Raw genomic sequence first — 24,638 nt, 5'->3', positions numbered from 1 at the left:
GGACCCCGTGCTGCGGGCTCTGCTGCCATCCAGTGGAAATCAGCACAAACGCGAGGGCTCAGATCTCACCACCCTTACCCAGCCTCAGCTGTGGGACAGCGGTCCTAAGAACGGAGCCCCCGCAGTCAGCAGATGTCCATTGTGGCTGATGGTGAATCCAGCTCGCCAGAAACGCTGCACCTAAGGGCAAAGGGTGTCATCATCATAGAGAAGTTCAAGTCGGCAAGGTCGTTCCTTGCGCGTACGTACGGACACACCTAAACCCACCTACAGATTGAGATGGCCATCCTGCATCAGTCCAGGAGCAGCTGCAGGGTGATGCCCTGCCCGACGCGGAGATGTCCCGCAGCACCCAGCCCGCACACCAGAGCAGGGCTGGGGACCACGACCAGGGTCACCAACAGCCCAGGGGTGGCTGGACAAGCCCACAGGTCTCAGTCTGGCAGGAATTCAGCCTGCATTTCTCACCAACCTGAGCAAACAACACAAGTATAGGCCCATTCCAGCGATGCCTTCCCTTGAAGCTGAGCCGCTTTGCAGCAATGTGTTCGTGGGCGCTCGAACCAGCAGTACGGAGTGTTTCCCTCTGCTTCGACTCCCTCTGGGCACATGGATTTCTGCTACATCACCTTGTTAGTGCAGAGAGCAACTTCTCTGCTCGTTTGTACCATTAGCAGCACGTGGAGACCTGCCTGGCTGGTTTCTGTGTGCTACAACAGAGTTACATTCACCCCACATCTGTGAATTAGCAAATATAATGATAATAATAAAAATAATAATAATAATTCTGGGTTTTAGACTTTTGATGCTATTATTTATTACATATTGCCACTACTGAAGAAGAAAACATGGTTTTAAGGACTGAAAATTGCATGAAGATCTTCTCTAGACATCAGCCAATGTGTGCAAGTAGACCAGAACAGCTTTTCTGGTTCATGCTTGCCCAGGATTCAACTCATCTGGGATTCAGTCCAAGATAAAGATACATTTCAGCAAAATACTCACACATACCATTACTGACATGCTGCATGGCAGTACTGCTATGATCATTAGACCCATCTGAGGCTCGCTTTGTAGCAAATGTTTAGCACTGAGAGAATTGAACCCTTACACCTCCGTGAAATGGGTACAAGGCACAAAAGAGTTCCAAAATTCTGCTTTTATATATTATATATATAGTTATATGTATAATTACATAAATATAATTCTGCTATATATTATATAACAGCTTTTTGGGCTGCTATATCATAAATCATAAATCTTTCATAAACTGGTCAGCTTCCATCCTAAATATACTTCTCTCTGTTCCCCTTAGTTTCCATAAATTTGCTTCTCAGATAGTTAGAAACTTTCCTACCTAAATTATTTCACATTATGTGTTTTTTTTTCTTTTGTCAAGCTTGTCTTCCAGTTAAAATCATCTTCACTCAGTGAATATTGCTCCCTTCTCTCGCACATCTGTCCTGATGTACTTATACACAGTAATCACATTTCTTGCTAACCTTTGGTTTGTAAGGTTATAGAAGCCAAATTCTTCAGTCTTGCCACGTCTTTCTTCATTAGTAATATCAAATCAGAATGTACTTACCTTCCATTGCACACACATAAATTATCAGATATAAAAAATGATAGTTGAAAATGAGGACCAGAGTTATTGGGGAAAAAGGAAAGCCGCCGAGAGCCCTGTAAATAGAGATGGGCATATGGCAAACTTCTCTGTTCCAGAGCCATATGGAAAAATCATAACTATAATTTAGTCTGAAACAAAATATAACAGCATTTCTGTCCAAATGGTTTTACTACATAAAATGGGAAGAAAAGCTTTGGTCTAAGTGGGAATCTTTTATTCAGTCCTAAATGAAGTGTTTCATTTGATTCTTTTTTATTATAATTCCAGTCTTTTTTTTGGTCTTGTTATCCACTTTTCATGAGCTCTTGTTTAGAAAAATAAAGGTCTTTTTAAATGCCATTTAAAAAATCCAAAACTTTGTAGGTTTCAGATAGATAATGTCAAAACAGAGCATTTCAGCAATACACAATACTTAATAATACTTAATTCTGAAGATGTTAAAATGAAATGTTTTGGCATTTCCTCAATTTATCCTCTTTTTTTTCTTTCTTTCTTTTTTTTTTTTTTGTTTCTCCCAGTCTCAACTGTTTATCAGATTTGATGTGACCTCACCATTTGCTTAACTGAGATTTTCTATTTTGGCGAAGTTACTAATCCTCAGAGAAGAAAATGGCCTGTATCTATCTACTGGATCTGCTTCATGTTCCTCTTCATCCTGGAAAAAAAAAGGTGATTGATACAGGTCTGTGCAAAATGAGTAGTAAAATGGAGGTGGTGAACTGGGTTCAGTTATCCTCTGATTCTCCCAATATTAAAGCCAATAAATATCAAATGCAGGTAGCAGGTGGCAGGTTAAAAAAAAAAAAAAAAAGTTTTACTGCAAAATTCCTTTCTAGAATATTTTTGAAGGCTTACATGGGTGTGATGGATACATTTATGGAAAAGAAGCCTTAGAGGATGACTTAAAGCTTAGATATCACTGCTGGCTCAGGAAGTCCCCAAGCTGCAAACTGTTGACGACCAGAAGAATATTTTGGCAAATAATCATCATGTGCTTTCTCCACTCCCTGTGGATGTACTTCTGGAAATGTTATGAGGAAGGATACTGAGTGCCATGGACCTTTGATCTGACCAACTCATCTGCTCAGCAAGTAGTGCAAATAAACAAAATTAATGAAAGAACCAAGCCTGGCTGCTCTGCCTGTTGAGCACAGCTTCAACGGTACAAGCTCTACTAAAAACGTCACATTTGATGTCTGAAATGCTCTTTCGAGTTCCTACTGAAAAGCAAGCAGCTGCCCTTCTGAGAGGCTTTAACAGGCCAGATATTACCTATTTTATTTCCCTAGAGGTAAGCTTATGATAGCTTGTCCTATCAAGCTGTTTACTGTACCATAGTAGTCTATTTTATTTCCTTTTGTCTTGTGTAGGGATTCAGATTTGTTGAAAACACGGCATCAATAAATAAGGAAAAGGCAACACGATAAGATCTTAAAGCAAAAGAACAGACGTGGAGAGGGGAGAAAACAACATAACTTTGTTTAGACATTAGCTCAATTGCTTCAAGCCCATCAAACCCAACAGTTTATATTTCCCTTCATTCTGCAAACACTTAGCACAGCATGGGGGTGAAGCTGCTCCTCAAATGCAGCTTTCCCCACTCAATCTCAATTTCAGTGCCTCCATTACAGAATGCTCTGGCAGCATTATTCTGCCTTCTCTTTTAAGATGAGAGGAGCAATTAAACTGATTAAACTTTTTCTGAAGCCTCAGTCCTTTAGATGGGTTCTTAAACGTCACAGTGACAGCTGTTGGTCTCACGCAGCCTTGGAAAAGTACTTGAAAATCTGCTCTGTTATATATAAGCACCATGTGGGTATTGCTGTGTTGGTGGATTTGAAGAGCCAATGCATGGAGCACTGCAAGAAGAGTCAGGCTAAGCAAGGGAATCTCTGTTTTTGTAACACTTATGAGAAATTCTTCATTAATTATTACTCAAAAGAATAATTATTTGTGCCACTTTCAGGAGCATATTAAGAGTCTTTCCAAATAAAAAGCTGATAACTTCGTAACAAGTGTAAAAGTGAAAGAGGTTCTCAAGCCTTGGTTCATGGACCACTTGTTAGAAGGTTGTAGAGGTAAAATGGTATAGTCAGTACCTTCTTCTGATTCTCAGCTTCATTAAAAACTGCAAATATTTTCCAAATATTCTACATATTTCCAAACAGCTGCTGATCTTGTGAGTGGAATGGTAGGGTACTTATTTGGGAGGTTTCTTGACCATGATGGTAAAAGCAGTGACAGAATTCCCAAGAGATTACATGAACCACATGACAAAAGCAGGGTAAGGCTACAAAAGAAAGATTATGCAATGACTTGTGGCTTAAGGACTATGTTATTACAATATTAATCAGGGCACGAGGTGTCATAGAGAGAGCTGCTAAGCTCACTGAAATTTGTGGCCTCATTTATAGCTACAAACCACTTGCAAATGTGCCCAGTGAGACAGAAAACATGATGCCGAAGGACCTGGGCATCATTCTTCAACTCAGTGCATGCTACTGCATGGAGGGAGAGAAAATGAGAAAACAAAGTCAGAATGGAGAAAAATGGAAGAGAATGATATACATCCATAAGCATGTATTCCTTAGGAAAATGCTACTGTTAAACAAATAGTGAGAGAGGGAGAGTTGTGGGGAAAGAAGAGAGGTGGCCACTGTTAGTAGGGAAGTGCCAGGGAAGGGGCAGCCAAAAGGAAGGGTGAGCTCAAGACAAAGCAGTCCACTATTATCCTGTCCAGCTGCAGTCCGTCCCTGCCTCTAGGCAATCATTCTCCTGCCACGCCAACCACCTGGGCTGGGCTTCCCCCAGTAAGGCTGGGATTTGTTTTCATGCTGAAGAAAAGGTCTAAAATAAGTTGGGTGTTGGAGGAACAACACTTGAGCCAGTCCTGGTGGTTTGTTCAGAGGTGGAGGGCTGTGCCGATATGGCTTGCAGGAGGTGTTCAGAAAGTCCTACCTGGGTCCCTCGTTTCACCAGGCCCCTTCTCTCCTCTCTGGTCCTCAGTTCTCATTCAGGAACATGCAAACAGCACTCCACCTTCCTAAGAATTTTGTGACTAAAAAAACACCTGGACATTTGGAAATGACTGAATGACATGAAACAGTATAAAAAGCAACACGGAAAATCTCAAAAGGAAACTAATGGTTTTGTTTTTAGAGCAGGTTTTTCATGTTTTACAGTAATACGGAACGGGGATCACTCACTGACAGAGGGAAAAGCAAGGTGAGGCTGCACCTGGAGTACTATCGTCAGTTCTGGGCCACCCAGTACGAGAGAGACATGGACTTACTGGAAAGAGTCCAATGCGGGGCCACCAAGAAGATGAAGGGACTGGATCACCTCTCCTGTGAGGGAAGGCTGAGAGAGCTGGGATGGTTCTGCCTGGAGGAGAGGAGGCTCAGAGGGATCTCACTGATGTGTATAAATACCTGGAGGGAGGGTACAAAGAGGGCAGAGCCAGGCTCTGTTCAGTGGTGCGCAGCAATGGAACAAGAAGCAATGGGCACAAACTGGTACACAGGAGTTTCCCTCTGACCATCAGGCAGCACTTCAGTGCTCTGCGGGTGACAGAGCACGGGCACAGGTTGTTCAGGGAGGCTGTGGAAGATCGCCTTGGAGATCTTCAAAAAACACCTGGACGTGGTGCTGGGCAGCCTGCTCTGGGTGTCCTTGCTTGGCCAGATGACCTCCAGAGGTCCCTTTCAACCTCAGCCATTCTGTGATTTTGTGATACTGTATTGCTGATGTAGAAGTCCTGCAGAGAAAGAAAAAGTATTTGATAATACATGTGATAATTAAAAACTACGTAGCAGTGCAGGTGGACAAGGTCTGACTTATGATCGCGCTCTTTCTTTTCATTTTTTTAGTGCTAGTCTAGCAATTTTAATAACATTCATTTACTTCCGGCTGTGTAACACACATTAAAGAGAACTCAGATCACTAAACAACAGAGCGTTCACTCCTTAATTGATCTAAAATATGCAGTAGGTCTTCGCATGTGGTAAGATGTGAGAGAAAGCACTACAGATTTCCAACCACATGCAAAAAAACATGTTTAAAAGTAAGGAAACAGTCTTCTTAATAGCATAGAGGAGTTGGCACTGAGGACCACGGTGATCAGCAGCAGGACCTGTGATGGTCAGTACACGCACCTTCATCTGCAAGCAGCAGAGCAGGGTAGGTAAGGCTGGTGCCATAAAACCGGTCAGAACAGCCAAAGCAAGGACTGACTGCAAAGTCACCGAGGTCCTTACAGTCCTGAGTGGCTGGCAATGTAAAAAACTTGTCAAGTGAAGCATAGAGAAAGTAGCCATTAGCAGAGGTCAGTGGTGCCTGTAAGACAGCTATATTCTAATCAGTGAAAGCACAAAGGTCATGGTTGGGTACGACGCTTTTATTTTTTAAGGTGCTACCAAATACTTCAGAGATTTTTTACACAAGTAAGCATATTGGGCGCTGAAATTACTGTTTGCTTCACTGTAGTTTTGTGCACCAGCTTTCTCACTAGTAAAAGGGTAGAGTTGATGATTCCATCTCAATTTTTCTCCTATGTATGCATATGTATACAAACAGGCACACAAACACATGCATGCATGTGCACACACACACACACACACACCCCTCCCTCTGTTACTGTAACTCTTTGCCAGAGTCTCTCTCATTCAGAGTATTTCAGAGTTTCAAAAGCATCTCAGTGATGTCCTTCTGCACTTTAATTCTCCTTAAAAAAAAATGTTTGCCTTTGCCATTTACCCCAGTTTGGTGGCGTCTGTAAATCTGTCAAGAGGGGACACTCCGTCACCTCCTCCAAATGCTGGTAAAGATGCTGAACTTGACAGACATCACCCTTCAAGCCAGCCATACAACCAGCTTTTTACCCATGCAGTTTTGCAGCCATCCAAACCATACTGCTGTGACTTGAATCACGCGTTCCTGCTGTACACGCTCCTATACACCAACATCAAAAGTCTTGTGTAACAAAGGTGTGTATAGGAATTTGTGTTCTCCTAGGAGACAAAGTATATTGCGTCCTGAAAATTGTCCTTACATTAACCATAAGTAGTCTTATTAATGAGATGATTGTAAGAATGCTGCGAGACGGAAAAAAATATCCAAGTTCACACACACGCAAAAAAAAAAAAAAAGGCATATAAGAGGGTGATAGTCATTAACAGAGCCATTGAAAGAAAAAGATTACTGAGAAAAAAAAAAGGTAGTAAGTGATAAATCTCTGCTGCCCATCATTATTTCAGGGAAACTGGACTCTTTCCAAAAGCAGGCACTTTGTGCCTAGCTATGCAGCAATGAAAGAGCCATTTGGGGTCAGCACTAACTGTAAAATAAATGGACAGCCAAGGAGCCCCTCATTAGTCAGCTTGACTGGAGACAGAAGAATATTTGATGATCACTTTATATTCGGTCCCTGAAGGTGAGCACAATTAAGGCAAGCCAAAATGGTGATGGCTAATGGGACGCCACTGAGATTCAAACATTGTGTAGACTCCCATGGCATGTGAAATCAGAGCCAGTAACGCAATTCTGTGGCCTAATTAAAAAAAACAACGGAAATTTAATGAACACTGTGTTAGTGCAGTGAGAAACATTTATAATTTTTTAAAAAATTGCCCTAACAAGAGAAGATTGAACATTTGTGAGATTTGAAAAAAAACCAGGTGGCCAAAGGATCAGAAGGTCAAACATATTTCACTAGTGCTTTTAGTTTCCCGTAGGAATTATAAACAGAAGGATCTCTGAGAAACTTGCTGCAAGAAAAATAGCTTTAGCAGCACCTGAACTATAGCGAGCAAAGGTATTTCAATGGCATTCATTGTAGCCTGGAAGAAGAAATTGCTCACTTCTCTGGGTGAAACGTATTAACCTCCAACAGGCAATGAGTCAATAAAAATGACTTAAGACTCCTTTCTGGCCTTAAAGTCTGTGAATCTATGAATACCAGAACAACACCTGTGTGAAGCCAACTGCTTGTCATTCATACCATGAGCTTCTTTATGTTTCCTGTCATATTAAAAGGACAATGTTCTTCACTATTTTCTCACTTGCACATCTTAAAAGACTTTGTAATCATATGCCAGAGACTTTGTGAGTTGCTTCTACCCTCTGGATGACCTGTTTGGAAGCTGGGAACTTGGGATACGTGTGCAGAATCGCAGCTATGCTGCTACCGGCACCTGATAAATGTGATGACACAAATAGGCCCAGGCTTTTTTGTTTATTTTTACCAAATCATACCCTCCAAACCAGAGATTTCACATAAATCCTGAATGCAGGTCTGTAGCTCCCACAGCTCTGTCAGCAACGGCTGCAGAAGGTGAGCCCTCTTTTTACTCGCATCACAAGACACAACAAGGCAAGAGCATCTTCTAATGAAACTATTCCTTAACCATGAAGTTTTGAGCACGTACTAACATAAAAAGCTCTCCTCGGAGGTAGGAAGCAAAATGTCAGTGCCCCTTAGGGAGGCTGTAGGAGAAGAAATGGTTTTCCAAAAGCCAAGGCAGATGGGAGGGGAGATGGGCAGAGAGAGGAGGTGGCTGAAAAGTCCTCTCTTGGTGCTCAGGCATCGCTGTCAGGGAAAGCAGCCCAGGTCTCTCCCTAACCGCAGCAAGCAGTCACATCCCTGGGGGGTCAGGGCAAGAAGGGGTTCACTGCTCTGCTGTAGCCCCACTCACAGGAGTGCCACAGCTTGTGCAACAGCAAGGGCTTTCTGATTGCAACTCCACAGTCTGTCCCTTGCAATGCTGCAGTCTGCCAGCCGCTTTTCCGGGTGGCCAGTCACCTTCTTACCTGCTGGGGCAGAGCTTCATACCCCTGTATCCAAAGCGCTGCCATCCTCCTGGCTTTGCACTCCCTGTTCCGGACCACAGTCATGGCTGTTGCATCGGATTTCTTTTGAGAAGCCATTGCCAACTCTGCGTGAACCACCTTTTCTGGCATTCTTTCCCTCTTCACCCTTTGTAGGTTTTTTGTCTTGCCTGAAATGTCTGTTCCCACACGAGCTGATGTCCCTCAGTTCTTTATATCATCAGTCATGTCCAGACATACTTTTCATAAAACATCCACATGGATGGTGTTGGATAGAACAGTGAGGTAATCATTCACTTTGGTGATTTATTACTGGTGCATAGGGTGCCTAGGGGGCTTCTGTATTTAAAGTTTGTAATAATTTCCTCTGAATTTATGGCTACCAAGCCTAAAAGATCTTGATTCTTGTTGTCTCTTCTTTTTGCATTTCATCCACAAAACGTTGTATCTTTATCTCTAAGACAGATATTTCTACTTTCAAAAAAAATGGCTTCTCTGCCTCTCTCGCTTTCATCTAGCAGCCTGGAGGATACCTAGGGGATCATTACTGTCTCAGGAGTGCTACCCTTCTTCTCTGCAAACTGTTTTATTACCCAAAATCCCTTAAGCACAAGGTTTTAGAATAATTCCTTATAGCATCTTTGGGTGATGAAACATGTGGCAAAAGTCTTTCTTTATTAAGTATGCTTATAAAACTGCAATATTTTTAATATCATCTCAAGACTCTACTGTACTTTACCAAGGCTACAGTGGGAGGCAGCATGCAGTTGTAAACAAGGCACTATACCTTGATTCAGGACTGCTGGGGTCTTTTCTGTCTGCACGTCTCCCTGTCCTGTGGTTTTGGGCAAGATACTCCTCCTCTGGGCCTCAGGTTCTTTATCAATGGTAAAGAGCGCTGATATCAGCTTCCCACTGCTGTCTGTCAGGTACAGATGCAAAGAGTATGTCATGTGGATACAGTCTTTTTTTTTGTTAAATCCATCCTTTTGACAACCTATATGAATAAATAGGTCCTAAAATTAGATCACTGTGATGTCAGTTTATTTTATTTCATGAAATCTAGGAACTTAGTGAAAGCAGAGGAGGGAATCTGCTGGAAGATATGTGGAGTGGTATCCAGTCAGGTTCTGCTCCTGTTCTTTTATACATTTGACGTGAATGGAGCATTTCTGGTTCCCAGCTAATTACTATGAGTGTGATTTATCTCACCTGTTATATCCACACAGAAAGTAGGAATCTAATTCAGACCTCTAAGTTCCCACTATAGTTGAGAGACACAGAGACTCCTTGAAGAGCAGTTCATCCAATAGTTAGAACACTACACATGTACAATGGCATCTTTATCTGCTACTTTATCTACTAAAGATATTACATCTTTATCTACCAAGGCTGATCAGGGCAATTAATGCAATTAAGGCCTTACATCCTCAGATTAGATTTTTATAGTTGCATTTCTTTGGTTACTCATAGTCTTTCTGTGAAAAAGTAGTCTGCTAAACCCCTTCTTCTAAGTTGTTTTCAAGTGACATAATCTTGGGTAACAGCAGAAAATCTTTTCATTATTCTTTAAATACATGATTTGGCATTTTAGGCTGTTGATTTTTTCCCCCACTTCTAATACTTTGAATCTAAAGATCATCCATTTGTTTCTTGTTTTATATCTTCTGACTCCTTTATATCGATCACTTCTCATAACACAATGTCATAGGTAGGTTTTGTCACCCCATTTCCACATTTAATTTCCACTTTTTAAAGTGAAAATATTTTAAAAAATCAGTCACTGGGCTACTTTCCTCCAGACAGCGCATTCCCTTTCAGAAGTACTTACTGCTGTTTATTCTCTAACTAACCCCTTATTCACCTGAAATTTCCTCTGGTAATTTCCATCCTCTGCAATTTCCCACATGGCATGGAAGACCAGACAGATGAAATCTACGGCATTTCTTTTATCTAGAAAATCAGCTAGCAAAGAACAGTCAGGTTATTTAAAAGCGATTTACATTCTGTAAACCCGAGCTGCAATTTATCTCATTCTCCATTTTTTCATTCTCTCAGGTTTCTTTTTCCATTAAGACGTCAGTGTCCTGAGGGCACTAATAGGCCTTAATTGCCCTGATCAGCCCTGCCTGAGCCTCCACTCATCCTTTCCAGCTCCTTCAGGAACTGCCAGCCTTCCCTGTTCCCTGACAATAGGTCCTTAAATTTCTCATACTTCTGAGACCATAATAATGGGCCTGTAGTTACATAAATAACACTTTTAACCATCCTTAAATACCATCACTGAATTTTCATGATTTCCCTGACTTGAGATATGTGTTGGAAGCACTGCTATTAGACCAATAACTTCAGGTCTTTGAGAAATCTTTAATGGAGATGACGCACTCTCCCTGATCTGAACTTGTCAATCTCTCTGATGTTTTTGTGTGCACCTCACTTCTGGTAATTTTTATTTCTATATTCTTAATCACAGAGCTGTTCTGCCTTTGCCCATATGCTCAGCAGCAGCATCTTCGCTAATGACTGAGAAGTACAACAACCATGTTTCATCAGAAAACATCTTTCTGTAGATCCTTATTCAGTTAGGTTGTTAAGTACATGCACAGTTTAGTGTGTGGCCAGTGGGAAAATTTGCATGTTTAAGCACTTCACTATATTGGACACTTGCACCCAATTGCCAAGCTCGCTGTCACAAGATTAGTGACTTCTGCACTTCAACTCACATCATGTAGTCTTCAAGCATTTCAAGGAGCTGACACAGGTGTCAAGAGACACTTGCTAAGGCTAAATATTGGAGCCTGCATTTTAATACGGTACTTTATTACAGGCAAGTATTCCCCTCTAGCAGCCGTGCACCATATGGTTATCTAGTTTCACACATATTGCTAACCCCAGACTGCCTTAATGCAAATAAATCATGGCATTCTCCTAATATATTGGCGACAGCATCTGTTATCCTGCACCTGTCATTGCTGCAGCAACAGAATGATTTATGGTTCTTAACTTCAGCTCATTACCAAACAGCACATGGATAGCCACACATGACACCAACAGTTTGGGGGACAGGTGGAAGTGGCAGCGTCATAGACTTCACACATTATTCCCTGACAATGTCAATGCTCTCTGATGGACAGTTCATCTGAGAATCTCATCTAGAAACCGGTTACTCACCAACATCTGTACGCTTCTTTGATAACTGGAGCATAGCTTAACATCTACTCATTTCACTGGTTATACGTTACATGAGCATCATCCAAAATACTTGTCTGCACTGGAGAAATGAAGGTCAGTACATGGGTTTAGAGTACAAAAGAAAATAAGTCTTCTAAATCTTTCTTGTTTTCAACTTAATTTAAAGGTGATTTTAAAATATTTGATTGTATATATATATATTGTATATATACAGTGTGTATATATATATACTATATTGTGTGTGTGTGTGTGTGTGTGTGTATATATATATATACACATATAGCTGTGGTGGTTTCACATTGATGGGCAGCTCAGCTCCACCATGCCACTCTCTCACTCTCCCCCCGAAAAGTACAGGGGGAGAAAAAGCAATGAAAAAAGGCTCAAGACCTGAGGAAAGGACGGGGAGATCACTCAATAATTATTGTCATGGGCAAAATAGACAGCGCAGGGAGATTATTGTAATTTATAACCTATTACAAATAAACTAGAGCAGTGAGAAAATGAAAACTAACTAAAAACACCTTCCCACCGTCCACACTCTTCTACAGACACTCTGCCCCTGCTCCCCGTGGGGTCCCTCCCACGGGATGCCGTCCTTCCCGAACTGAGCCTGGGGGGCTGCCCACAGGCCGCAGCTCTTCAAGAACTGCTCCCACACGGCTCCGTACCACGGGGTCCATCCCCCAGGAGCAAACTGCTCCAGCACGGGTCCCCCACGGGCGGCAGCTCCCCCCAGGCCCCCTGCTCCTGCGTGGGCTCCTCTCCACGGGCTGCAGCTCCGGCCCGGGGCCTGCTCCTGCGGGGGCTCTCCATGGGCCGCAGCCTCCTCCAGGCCACATCCACCTGCTCCACCGGGGGCTCCTCCACGGGCTGCAGCGTGGAGATCTGCTCCGTGTGGGACCCGTGGGCTGCAGGGGGACAGCCTGCTCCACCAGGGGCCTCTCCACGGGCCGCAGGGGAACTTGTGCTGCGTGCCTGGAGCACCTCCTGCCCTCCTGCTGCACTCACCTTGGGGGCTGCAGGGCTGCTTCTCTCTCAGCTCTCACCCCTCTCTCCCAGCTGCTGTAGCACAGCAGATTTCCCCTTCCTTCAATCTGCTCTCCCAGAGGCCCACCCAGCGTCGCTCATGGCTCAGCTCTGGCCAGCAGCAGGTCCCTTTTGTAGCTGTCTGGAACTGGCTCTGATCTGACATGGGGCAGCTGCTGGGCTCTGCTCACAGAGGCCACCCCTGCAGCCCCCTGCTACCAAAACCTTGCAACACAAGCCAAATAATATAGCTTAGAGAAAACAGACCTACTACTTCTGTAAGAACAAGTAAAGAAATATATTCATAACTTGATGAATAAAAAATGACTGCAATCTTGTTTTAACAGTGCTCTTTATTAAAGACAGGATGAATTTCACCTAACCTTATCAATGTCATACACATGTATGTCTTTTGTGGCCCTATGGACAATGAAAAGCAATTCCTCCTGTTTTAAAAACAGATGTCAGAGATAACTGCATCTTAAGGAAGTGTGGAAGAACTTTTTACATTATATGCCCAAATTTAATCATGTACAAGGAGATCAATCCCAACACTTTTCTCAACAATAAGGTTAGAAATTAGCAGGCTTGCTCAGACGAAATGAATAATCTGTCTGTTTTCCACATTTTTTTTTTCAGACGTTCCTTGCCCTAGCTGCTAACTGTACTGTCGTATGTTACCAAGAAACTCTTATTGATATCTGGTCATTTCACAGTGTTTAAATAGAACAGGAAATAATTTCACTTACAAACTGTTTGAACACTGTGAAAATAATTCAAACAGCCTGTAATATTACCAAACACCTTGAAAACGTTTGCTTGGGAGAGTCATCTGTTTTCTCCTATTATTCCATTTCAGCTTTCAGAAATACCACACTATATGCTTGGAGGCCAGCAGAACATGGTTTCCTTCATTTGCACATAACTATAACACCTTGGACAGCAAAATGAGCTGGACCAAAAGTGCATTTCTGCATAGTCCTTCTTCTCTTTCATGACCAAATTGGAGCAATTGAATTTCTAGTGCCTAATAATTTTATATGTCAGTACAGGCATCCAAAGGGCAGACTGTCATTGAATGTGCTATTCATTCATACCAAGACTCCACAAATGACACCTAATCTGGTCAGAAATTTTCTGTAACAAATTGTTGTTGTGGAGTCTTTCATTCACATCACTTTCATAATTGCCTGATTACGTGCCAGCTTGCCTGCTTCCACAGCAGCCCACCAAGAGATCCAAACTTCGGAGGCTTCTGCTCTTGATCTCTGTGACTACAGAGGATTAAACATGACAGCTAAACTCACTTTCTTCAAAAAATTGCTAGCTGCCTAATTAAAGCATACACACTTGAGTATTTACCTCTCCATCAGATTCTTAGCAGCTCTGTCCTGTCCCAAACAAGAAGTCTGCTGGATCTCCAACTCCAAACCTCTCAGACTCTTTCGTAGGTCGCCAAGCTGTATATTGTGAAATGGGATCCCTGGAGTGTGCCTACAATTAAGTATTGAGGAATTTTGGCTCCATGAAAATATCTTGGGTATTAACTTTATGTCCCAGTTCTCAAAACATTTTTTTTTCATGGATGTAGAATTTGCTTTTTCAGCAAACTGTGTGAGATAGACACCTTGCACAAACAGTTCACTGCAGTTTTTATATTTCTTTGATGCTGTACTACAAGATTTTCAAGCTTTTTAGATTTGCAAAATTGCAATTAGGACACTTAATAGGATTTTCAAAAAGGCCTGTAGACATCTAATTCCGCTGATTTCAAATGTGTTTTCTCACTCTGCATATTGAAAACAAACATTTATGAAGTTAATTTCTTATCTCTGTGGAAAAGTGCTCTGTAACAAAGGACAACAGTCCCTAGATTGGAGTTTTCATAGTCTATATATTATGAGAATTAATGATGTTCTAAGGTTGTGCCTTAGAGCCTAGATGATATTTAAAACATAAAATCATTGTCAAATTGTTAACAAAATATTGCCGTTTCCTAAAATTGCAAATGTAGATTCCCATGGATGAGTGGAAACTGGTCTTTTGTTCCAGATCTTTTGGTCTTTTTGATCCAGAGTGGATCTGGATCAGATCTTCCCGAAAGTCAAGTCAAAGCATATGGAAGACAGGGACGTGATTAGAGATACACAACATGGCTTCACCAAGGGCAAATCATGCCTGATTGATCTGGTGGCCTTCTACAAAGGAGTGACTGCACCAGTGGACAATGGAAGAACAACAGATGTCACCTACCTGGACTTCTGTAACACCTTTGAGATGGTCCCCCACATCATCCTTGCCTCTAAATTGGAGAGAGATGCATTTGATGGATGGACCTCTAGATGGATAACAGATTGGCTGGATGGCCACTTCAAAAGAGCTTCAGTGGCTCAGTGTGCAAATGGAAACCAGTAATGAGTGATGTTCCTCAAGGGTCCATACCGGGACTATTACTACATACTATTTAATACCTTCATTAATTACATTGATAGCAGGATTGATTACATTGATAGCAGGAGAACACCCCAGCAAGTTTGCAAATGACACCAAGCTCAGTAGTGTAATTGACATGAGAGGTGGAAAGGATGCCATCCAATGGGACTTGGACAGGCTTGAGAGGTAGGCCTACGTGAACCTCATGGCCACAAGGCCAAGTGCAAGGTGCTGCACCTGGGTCAGGGCAATCTCAGACATCAATACAGCCTGGTGGATGAATGGATTGAGAGCAGACCTGAGGGGAAGGGCTTGGGGGTTCCGGTGGGTGAAAAACTCAACATGAGCTGGCAATGTGAGTTTCCATCCCAGACAGCCAACTGTATCCTGAGCTGCATCCAAAGAAGGCATGGCCAGCAGATCAAGGGAGATGATTGTCCCTCTCTACCTTGCTCTTATGAGGCCCCACCTGGAGTACTGCATTGAGCTCTGGGGTCCCCAGCACAAGAAGGACATGGACCTGTTTGAACAAACCCAGAGTAGGTCCCCAAGGATGATCAGAGTGCTGGAGCACCTCTCCTGTGAAGACAGGCTGAGGGAGTTGGGATTGTTCAGCCTGGAGAAGAGAAGGCTCCGGGGAGACCTTATTGGGGCCCTTCAATATAGAAAGAGGGTTTATAAGAAAGATGGAGAAAGATATGGCCTGCAGTAACAGAACATAGGACAATGGTTTTAAACTGAAAGAAGATAGATTGCAACTGGATATAAAGAAAAAATTATTTACTATCAGGGTGTTAAGGCATCAGAACAGGTTGTCCAGAGAAGCTGTGGATGCCCCATCCCTGGAAGTGCTCATGGCCAGGTTGGATGGGGCTTTGGGCAACCTGATCTACTGAGAGATGACAGGGAGGTTGTAACTAGGTGATTTTTAAGGGTCTCTTCCAACCCCAACCATTCTATGATTTTGTGGTTGTTCATTTATGTCAGAACTATGCTGAAACAATTCCACTGCCTTGCAATAAATGATGGAAATGAGAATGTAGTCCATCAAGTGTGGCATTTCTATTTCTGTTGCCATTTGCCCTTTGTCACAATTATAAATACAAATTTGGTGTTTCATATGTGTCTTATCAGATTGAGCTTCCAGACCGTACAGTTCACTGAAGCTGAAAGTAGAATGCCTCACTAGGGAGACCCAGACTAAATGGAAACAGTAAAAGGTCACCTGAAAGGTATTTTACTTTCTAAACTGCATGTGGAAATTATATTACTTGTGCAGTACCATAATAGGATGGATCTCCGTTTAAAGAGGTAACTATATAGAAACCTCATTGTGCTAATACTGTCTTTCAATAATGCAATTGCTTCATTAAATGAAGCACCTGCTTTTTTTAGTTAACATTAAGGAATAGAAAGGATTTTAAAATGATTTATTTGCTGTCCACCTGCATATGCTTAGAGAAACAGAAACGGATTATCTACAGGTTAGGTAGAAAACTCATTATGGCAAAGAGTCTTTTCAGAGACAGTGATTTGCAAGTTTGACTTCTTTGGCTCTCATTCGATTCCATGCAGAAGATAAAACACCGCACTGAATGCTCTTATTAATGTACTCAGTTACTACCTGGGATGTTACACCGCCAGTCTAGACATACAAAGTGTTATGCATGACAGAATAGAAAATAGTTTTCTCAAAACAGTTTTCAGGGTTGTTTTCAAATAGGTTTATATAAATGAAAGTGTATCAGCCACAATTTCATTTTGGTGAATCCTAGTGAATCAATCTTTACTAAGTTTCCATTTAGCTGACTTCAACATCTTTTTGTCTCTTGAACAGTTTTCAAACTATATTAGGTTCCTGAATTACTGTTGCTAGACATTATCTATATCTATTGCAGCATAAAAATTAAAGATTAAAAGCCTAACACTCGCATTTGTCATTCAGTATGTTTAAAATTTCTTGTCACTCAGGAGTGATTCTGTTTCTGAATGCTTTGACAACTCCAGTTCCAAATTGCCCTAACAATGAAAGTATAACAATTCTTGGACAACATTTCAATATAAGTAACATAATTATTAACATTTCTACTGACAATTTAAGATACATATTCTAAGCTATACCTGAGCTCCTTTAGATTCAGCCAGCCATGTCCTGTTGCCTTCCTTAGCTGACCCTGAACCATCATGCTTCATCCTGTGTCGTCAGCCTATCATATAATTGCAGATGGAACAGATCCACAGCAGACAGGAACAGACCCTGGTTCCTCAGTGGCAGCTGAGTGCCTTTTGTCCACCTAGCTGTAAACATACAGGAGGCTTTGTCCACCTCTGCTTTGCCTCTGTTGACATGAATTAATGTGCAAAATAGTTATAGACAGTTACATGAGATCAATGGCTTTCAATGTGTACTCACCTGGACATATCTGGACAGCTTCTTGGAGATCCACATAAGATAATTAAGCAAATATATCTTAAGTGTCTTAAATTTGCTTCATTGATAACTTTTCAGTTGAAAACTGTGACAATTAAACTAGATCCATATACTCCTTTGCAAAAGAAAATGTAGGAAATCAAGAGCAGTGAGCTAACTCTGTGATACTTTTTAAAAAAAATGTATCTTTAAGCACATACTGGTGTTTATTATTTCATTTCTGAATTCTTTGTGACTTCTTTTTTGATATTGAGGTGCTCAGAACAGTTCATTGTTGTGGCAGCCTCTAATATCTAATAGCCATTTAACATCTCTGTGCACTCTGGTATCCTGTACCTTTTCACAGTCAGAGCTATTTTTTCTTCCTGCCCCAAAGGCCTTAAGTAGTCTGTCGTTCTTTTTCTCACCTTTTGCTCACTTTTTCTAGCAAGCAATATGATTAACGTCTCTTTGAGAAATGTCAGGCAGCATTCACTCCACTGTAAATCAACTATACCAGTTCTCTTCCAAATTTATTAAACAAACTGGCCCTTCTGTTACTGCCACCACTGTTAGCACTCATTAGTTGTACTGCAGGAACACTACTGCCTCAGCTTCATCCTGGTAGGCACTCCGCTAATGCGTGACAAATAATGGAAGCTATTATCTAGAAAAAAAAAGGGGGGGAAACAATAGATAAGACAAGTAAATAAGAGGAAGTGCAAACTAATCATAGGAAACAATTTATGCCAAATTTATTATACAGGGGAAGACAGACAATAAAATTAATCCTGACAACAGGTGAGCTACTCTGTGTATGTAATTACAAACATGATATGAAAAGGCAAGCCTGGAAAAGGCAGTCCATCCTGGAGTAAAGGGAGAGGGTGAATCCTTTCTCTGCTGCAGACAGGAGGGCTTATAGCAAAGCTTTCAACCTATTTGTAGACTCCTTTTACCTTACATTGTGATTTTAATTACCGGATAGCCATGCATTTCCAGTTCTTCGTACTCAGCTTGGTATTTGGATACTGTGATCTTGTCAAGAGCATGAACAGACCCCTGAATCCCTAAATGTCCATGTTGAAACAGAATTTCACTCGTTCTACTGTTTTCAGGAATTCACTCTTCTTCCTGTGTCCAATATCATATGCCCTCTGGTGCATTCACAATTCACCTCTGAGTTGTGAGCATGGTCATAATGACTGAAGCGCGGTAACATCCTGAAAACTAATATTCTGAAAAGAAACCTCAAATGGCACAGTGTGGATTCATCTTTTATTGTCTCATTGGTCCCTCTAATACAAGCTGTTTACTTTGGAATATTTGAAAGACCGCATTGTTATTTGTTCTAAAACTTGCTGTAGATTGATTTGATAATCATGCCAAGTCCTTTCTGTTTCTGATGTCTTCAGTCCTAATAATTCAACTCATTTATCAGCAGCAGCAAAGGAAAGGAATGCATCTTGCTGTGCAGCGCTCACAGAAGTAAGAGTGAAAGAATTTTATTGGTGTTACGTGTCCAGAAAGCGCTATGAAACACTCAGCATGGTTCCTAGATGGTGTACTTCTGCGTTCACACATCTGCAACCATTTTATTTTGTCCATTTTTCTAACCTTCACTGTACTTTCAGAGTAGTCTTTGAAAGAGACATGTTCAGACTGCTGAAGACACAATGTTCTAATGTTCACATTGAAAATCAGGTCACCAGAATTAGAATGATTAGTTTTAATAAGTTATTAATTATAAAACTTCGATTCTGCTTTTAAGAAATTAAACTTGAGGAAGACTCAAGATTGTGTGGTCTAGAAATCTACCTGCACATATTCCCTGCAAGATTTAAGTGATACTTCAGGTGAAATTGTAACAAACGTAGATAAAAAGAGCCAAGGCTCCTCTGGAAAAACTCATTACATGGTTACCATTTGCATCCATTTTCAAACTTCGCAGCTCCTTGATGAATTACTCTTTATATTGCATTGGACACATTCCGAAACAGCGTGACTCATTTTCCTGTGCTGGAGATCCTGGCATCTCACAAACACAAGAGCTACTAATCTCAGAGTCAATACACGGTTAATTTGGAAAAGAAAATCAGCTTGCCATATAACAAACTTAACATGGGGATAAACTTTGAAGAGAGCCTGAAAGAACAAATAGAAAAAGCACTTGATTGAAAAGAGCAGCTGATCTGGGAGAAGCTGTGCAAAACTAAGCTGCTAACACTGGAGTTTGCATTCTTAGAATTTGGTGTCACAAGGACATCATTATTTTTCAAGTTTTTTATAATAGAAGATAGTTCAACACATGACAAAACAACACAGTTACCAAGGTAGAAAATGCATTTCTGTAGTTTGGCTACGTTTATTTAGGTCCTACATCTTATATACCTATGTGGCAGAACAATTTCTGCTCTGCAGCAGTGGCAAAATCTACAGAAAATTTATTCCTTGTAGTTTTTACAAAATTGAAAAAAAAAAAAAAAAAAAAGAACAGCAAAAACATTAAGCAAAATGTGGACTCATAATTTTCTTTGATTTGTATTCCTTACTTTACCTACTCATCAAAAATGGGTAATGCTTTTTTCTTTATACTCACTATGCCTGTATGTTCATAAAGCTGGGAATTGGATGCAAATGTTACAATGTTCTTACTTGTATAGCAATTAGTATTCATTTCCTCATATACATATATATATATATGCTCATTTTTTCCTTTTCAGTCCTATTTCAGTGCTGAACACAGAATCAGATGTACTGATATAAAGTGTGGTCCACTATAAACCACTGTGAACAAAACAGTTGAATATTTTGATGCTTTCAGGATTTAGGGAAACTAAAATATAAATGCAAACTAAAGTTATGGACTTGAGCCTGGATATTTCCAAGGAAAGGGAAGAGGAGCTATCGTAAGCAGCAAAAGACAGTTGTCATGTTTGTGCACAATGTCACAGAAGATAAGGATCCTCACAGCCTTTGAGGGAATTCTTTCTTCACAAGTTGACTGTGACTGCTGATGCTACCAATGTCCTGTTTTGCCATCCTTTGTATAGCAGTCTGTTCATACTCTGTCCTACTACAAATAAAGAATATCCTGTAACCTCTCTTTTTTTTTTCTTTTTTTTTTTTTTTTGAACAGAAGCACCAGCTGAACATTCAAGCCCTCTGTACTCTCTTAGTTTCTCTGATCACAGCTGGGTGGCAATATAGACTAGACAGACTAATGACTTATAAAGAAGAAATATTCCCCACACGTTCAAACACATTTACCTATAATTTTGCCACATTCCCCAAGTAAAATGAAGAAATCCAGAGATCCTTTTTAGAAAAGCTCATTCAAAGGTGGATAAAACAGGAGCTAAAATCAACAGGCTCCATGTAGCTGTCATACTAATTAATTGTCATTTTCTTTCACATCTTTGTCTATTCCACCTGTTTAGATTGCACTGTACCACTGGACTGTCACTTCTTTATATTTAAAGAATATTTATATTCCAAGCTCTGTAATCCAGTGATAAGGTTTTGGGAAGTATTTTTGTATTTAAGTGAAATTTGTTAAAACGTATTAAGACAAGCAGCAAGGATCAGGATACAAGACTCTTCTCCTCAGAGCAGTCTTTTCTCACAGGTCTGCAGAACCCAGCTCCTGGTTTTGATTTCCTTCGGTCTCACTGATGTTGAATTCTTCTACTCACAGTGGCTTGAACAAGCTCCAATAAAAGTGATAAAGGATAATTTTAAATTACTTCTAAAATCCTCTAGCAGTTATATATATCAGTCTTTTTGTACACAGAATTTCTTCACCAGAAATAGGGGATAATAAACTATTACCAAAAGCTTCAAAATGCAATAAAATGTGGCAGCCATTGAACACAAAGATATGACCGTGGACTGTATGCCATAGAATATGGGCCTGGAAAGAAGAGGGGTCTAAGAGAAGTTGTTGTTATTCAAGGGTTACCACTTCAACCTCACGAAAAAGTCCATCCTGACAAGCAGGAAATCAAGTAAAGTTGACAGAAAGCCTGCATGAGTGAGCAAGGACCTCCTCACTGAACTCAGATGTAAAAAGGAAGTGTGCAAGAGGTGGAAGCAGGGGCTGGTGACCAAGGAGGAGTACTGAGTTGCTCTCTGATCACATAGGGATAGGGTTAAGAAAGCCAAGGACAGCCTAGAGTTGAATCTGGTAAGGGATGGGAAGGGTGACAGGAAAGCATTCTACAAGTACATAAGCAGCAGAAAGAAAACGGGAAAATGTGGGAGCACAGCTGAATGGGGTGGTCACCAGGAAAAATGGTGACAAATGACATGGGAAAGGCCGCAGTACTCAATGATTTATTTGCCTCAGTCTTTTCTGGTTAATATTGACCTTCAGGAATCCCAGGTCTCCGAGACTAGAAGGAAAGTCCGAAGCAAGGAAGAAGTACCTTCAGTGGATGAGGATCAGGTTAGGGAACACTTAAACTGGACATAAAAAAGTCCATCAGGTCTGATGGGTTGTATCCACGTGCATTGAGGGATCTGGCTGATGTCAGTCTGAGGACGCTTTCTGTTATCTTTTAGAGATTATGGCAACTGGCAGAGGTTCCTAAAAAATGGAAGAGAGCAAATGTCACTCCAATCTTCAAGAAGGGCAAATAAGATTCTCCTGAGAACTATAGGCCAGTCAGGCTCACCTCTAGTCCTGGGAAGATGGCGGTGCAAATAATCCTGGAAACCATTTCAAACACACGAAGGACAAGAAGGGAATTGGGGATGGTCAGCATGGATTTACAAAGGGGAAATCATGATTAACGAACACAGTAGCCATCTACAATGATGTTACTAGCTTGGTGGGTGAAGAGAGAGCAGTGGGTGTTGCATATTTCAACTTTAATAAGGCAAGATATACTCTCCCATAACATCCTCACTGCATGGCCACAAAGATAGTTAAGGGACTGGAGCACCTTTCATAACAGGAGAGGCTTACAGAGCTGGGGCTGTTCAGCCTGGAGATGAGAAGACTCAGGGTAATCTCATCAAAGTGTATAAATACCTGGTGTGAGGGAACGAAGAGGAAGTAGATGGGCTTTTCATAGTATTGCCCACTGGCAGGACAAGAAGTAACAAATACAAGTTAAAAAACATGAAAAAAAAAAAAAACCAACTTTGAATTCCTCCTAAACACAAGAAAACACTTTTTTTTTTACTGTGAGTGTGGTTAAACACTGAAACAGGTTGCCCAGAGAAGTCACAGAGCCTGTGATCTGTGGAAACATTCCAAAGACAACTGGAAATGGTCAGCTTGCTATCAGTGACACTGCTTGAGCAACAGGGTTGGGCTAGATGATCTCAAGAGGTCCCTTTCAAGCTAAAAGGTTCTGTGATTCTGTGACAAAACCGTGACAAAAATCAACAAATTTCTCCAAAAGTGAGTAAGTTCATGAATTAAGACATAGTAAAACATGCTGAATTCTTTGTTCTGGTGAAATTAAAGAGCAATTTGGTCTTACAGAAAACCTAGTATTGCAGAGGACTGAAACAAAAGCACAATGTTTCAACAGAAACACTCTGTAGCTCTGGAAACCAAAATCCTCTGTAGAATTATGAGCATCAGTCATCTTGAATCACATTTAGAACATACTGTTGTGAGAAAAGATAACAGACTGTTAAATCAAAGTAAGTGCAAATTCTGCTCTCTCTTAAAAGCCTCAAGAAAATTCAAAGCTTAAAGAAAGTATTATTATTGAAGTGAAAGATACCTAATGGTAACTGCCCAATGAAAATGGTCAGGTTGAGAAGAATGCTAAAAAGTATCCATTTTTAATGTATCAACATCCTATGATGTTTGTCTTAGATAAGCAAACTTAAAAAAAGTCTGATCTGTGAACTAAGAAGAATTTCTATGCCTTCTGGTTCTGTTTCTGTGTTTCTTGATTTAAAGGTTTATAGCAGAGATCTCTATATATTGTCCGAAAAATGAGGGCTCAGATCCTGTGTGTATCCTTCAGAAGCCACCACAACACAAATAAGTAATTATAGCATGGAGGGGACAAGGTAAGAAGGAGATAGAAGAAAGAAATAATGGAAATAAAATTTATGTGAGTTAATCACAGAATTTCTAGGTGAAAATCAATTTCAGAAGAAAATCTCTTAAAAATATTACATATCTAAGACAATTCATAGCATACTGTATAGAAGATACACCTCTTTCTCTTAGATCCTGCCTTGAGGAAAGAGTATTATGAAGTTTAGTCAGTCCTTCTGGACAGAAAAGGAAAAGCAAAAGGAATGGCAGGCTGGTGAACGAGCCTCAGGGGAACCATAGTATGCTCAGCCCCAAGATGGAATATCAGGGTAAGCCACGGAGCTGTAGAGACCATAAATCAGAAGGCAGAAATGATCTGTCTATCAACTTGAAACAGCAAAATACAGTTGGTTCTGTTTGCTGAGAACAAGCAGGAAAAAAATAAAAGGGGGTAGGGTTTGGGTGCCTAAATACCAATTTCTAGTACCATAGTAGACACCACTGAGATATCTGCTGACACGTATGAAACATACAGGAAAATAATCAGGGGAAGAGGAACACATACAGGTGAGAGAAGAAATCAGTTAATGGCACACACCTTTATATTCTTGGTACTACAGAGCTTCACAATGTAACGCAGAGCTCCTGTGTAATAAGCAGGGCAGTCAAAGAGGAATAATAATAGGAGAAAGGAGTATATACTCACATTAACATTGTGCCAAAAGGAAAACCTAATCCTTAATATTGTAGAAGCCAGTGATTATTCAAGATGGTAGAAAAATACTCATATGAATTCTTGAAAAAGAATCTAAGGATTAGGACAGAATTATCTAAGGTAATGATTATTGGTATGACTGCAAACTTGGCAGAAGATCTGACGATAATATAACAGAAAGAGAGTGACCCAGTGACCTTACCAGAAAAGCTATTACTGAAAATTTTCAAGTGAAGACTTACACAGAGCAATGAACTGTAGAACTCTGATGGATTTATTTCCATTTCTCTTTTAATTAAAAGTATTCCAAAACTATACAACAAGAATAAAACCTTCAGCTTCCAAAGTAAAGCATAATGGATAAAAAAGCTCAAAGTTCTTTTTACATAGAGAATGT

The 24,638-nt window shown here is 40.7% G+C and overlaps 1 long non-coding RNA gene across 3 annotated transcripts in view; it reads right to left on the bottom strand.

Moving 5' to 3' along the window:
• The window catches only part of LOC310889188, a 48,518-nt gene that overhangs the window by 12,202 nt on the left and 11,678 nt on the right, over nucleotides 1-24,638 (bottom strand). Inside the window, exons 4-12 of one of the 3 annotated variants that reach the window (XR_014576429.1) lie at nucleotides 21,947-22,107; nucleotides 21,113-21,229; nucleotides 20,790-21,020; nucleotides 17,231-18,186; nucleotides 14,039-14,170; nucleotides 11,627-11,726; nucleotides 9,243-9,452; nucleotides 473-5,387; nucleotides 79-180 (exon numbers count right to left, since the gene is read on the bottom strand). This is a non-coding gene — a long non-coding RNA (uncharacterized lncRNA). Of the gene's footprint in view, nucleotides 1-78; nucleotides 5,388-9,242; nucleotides 9,453-11,626; nucleotides 11,727-14,038; nucleotides 14,171-17,230; nucleotides 18,187-20,789; nucleotides 21,230-21,946; nucleotides 22,108-24,638 lie in introns of all 3 variants that reach the window. The other 2 variants (XR_014576431.1, XR_014576430.1) reach the window with 2 other exon arrangements.

This window comes from Anser anser, assembly GCF_964211835.1.
Source record: "Anser anser genome assembly, chromosome: 1".
Lineage (NCBI taxonomy): Eukaryota > Metazoa > Chordata > Aves > Anseriformes > Anatidae > Anser > Anser anser.
The sequence above is the reverse complement of the archived record's forward strand: the minus strand, read 5'-3'. Positions and strand labels throughout refer to the sequence as shown.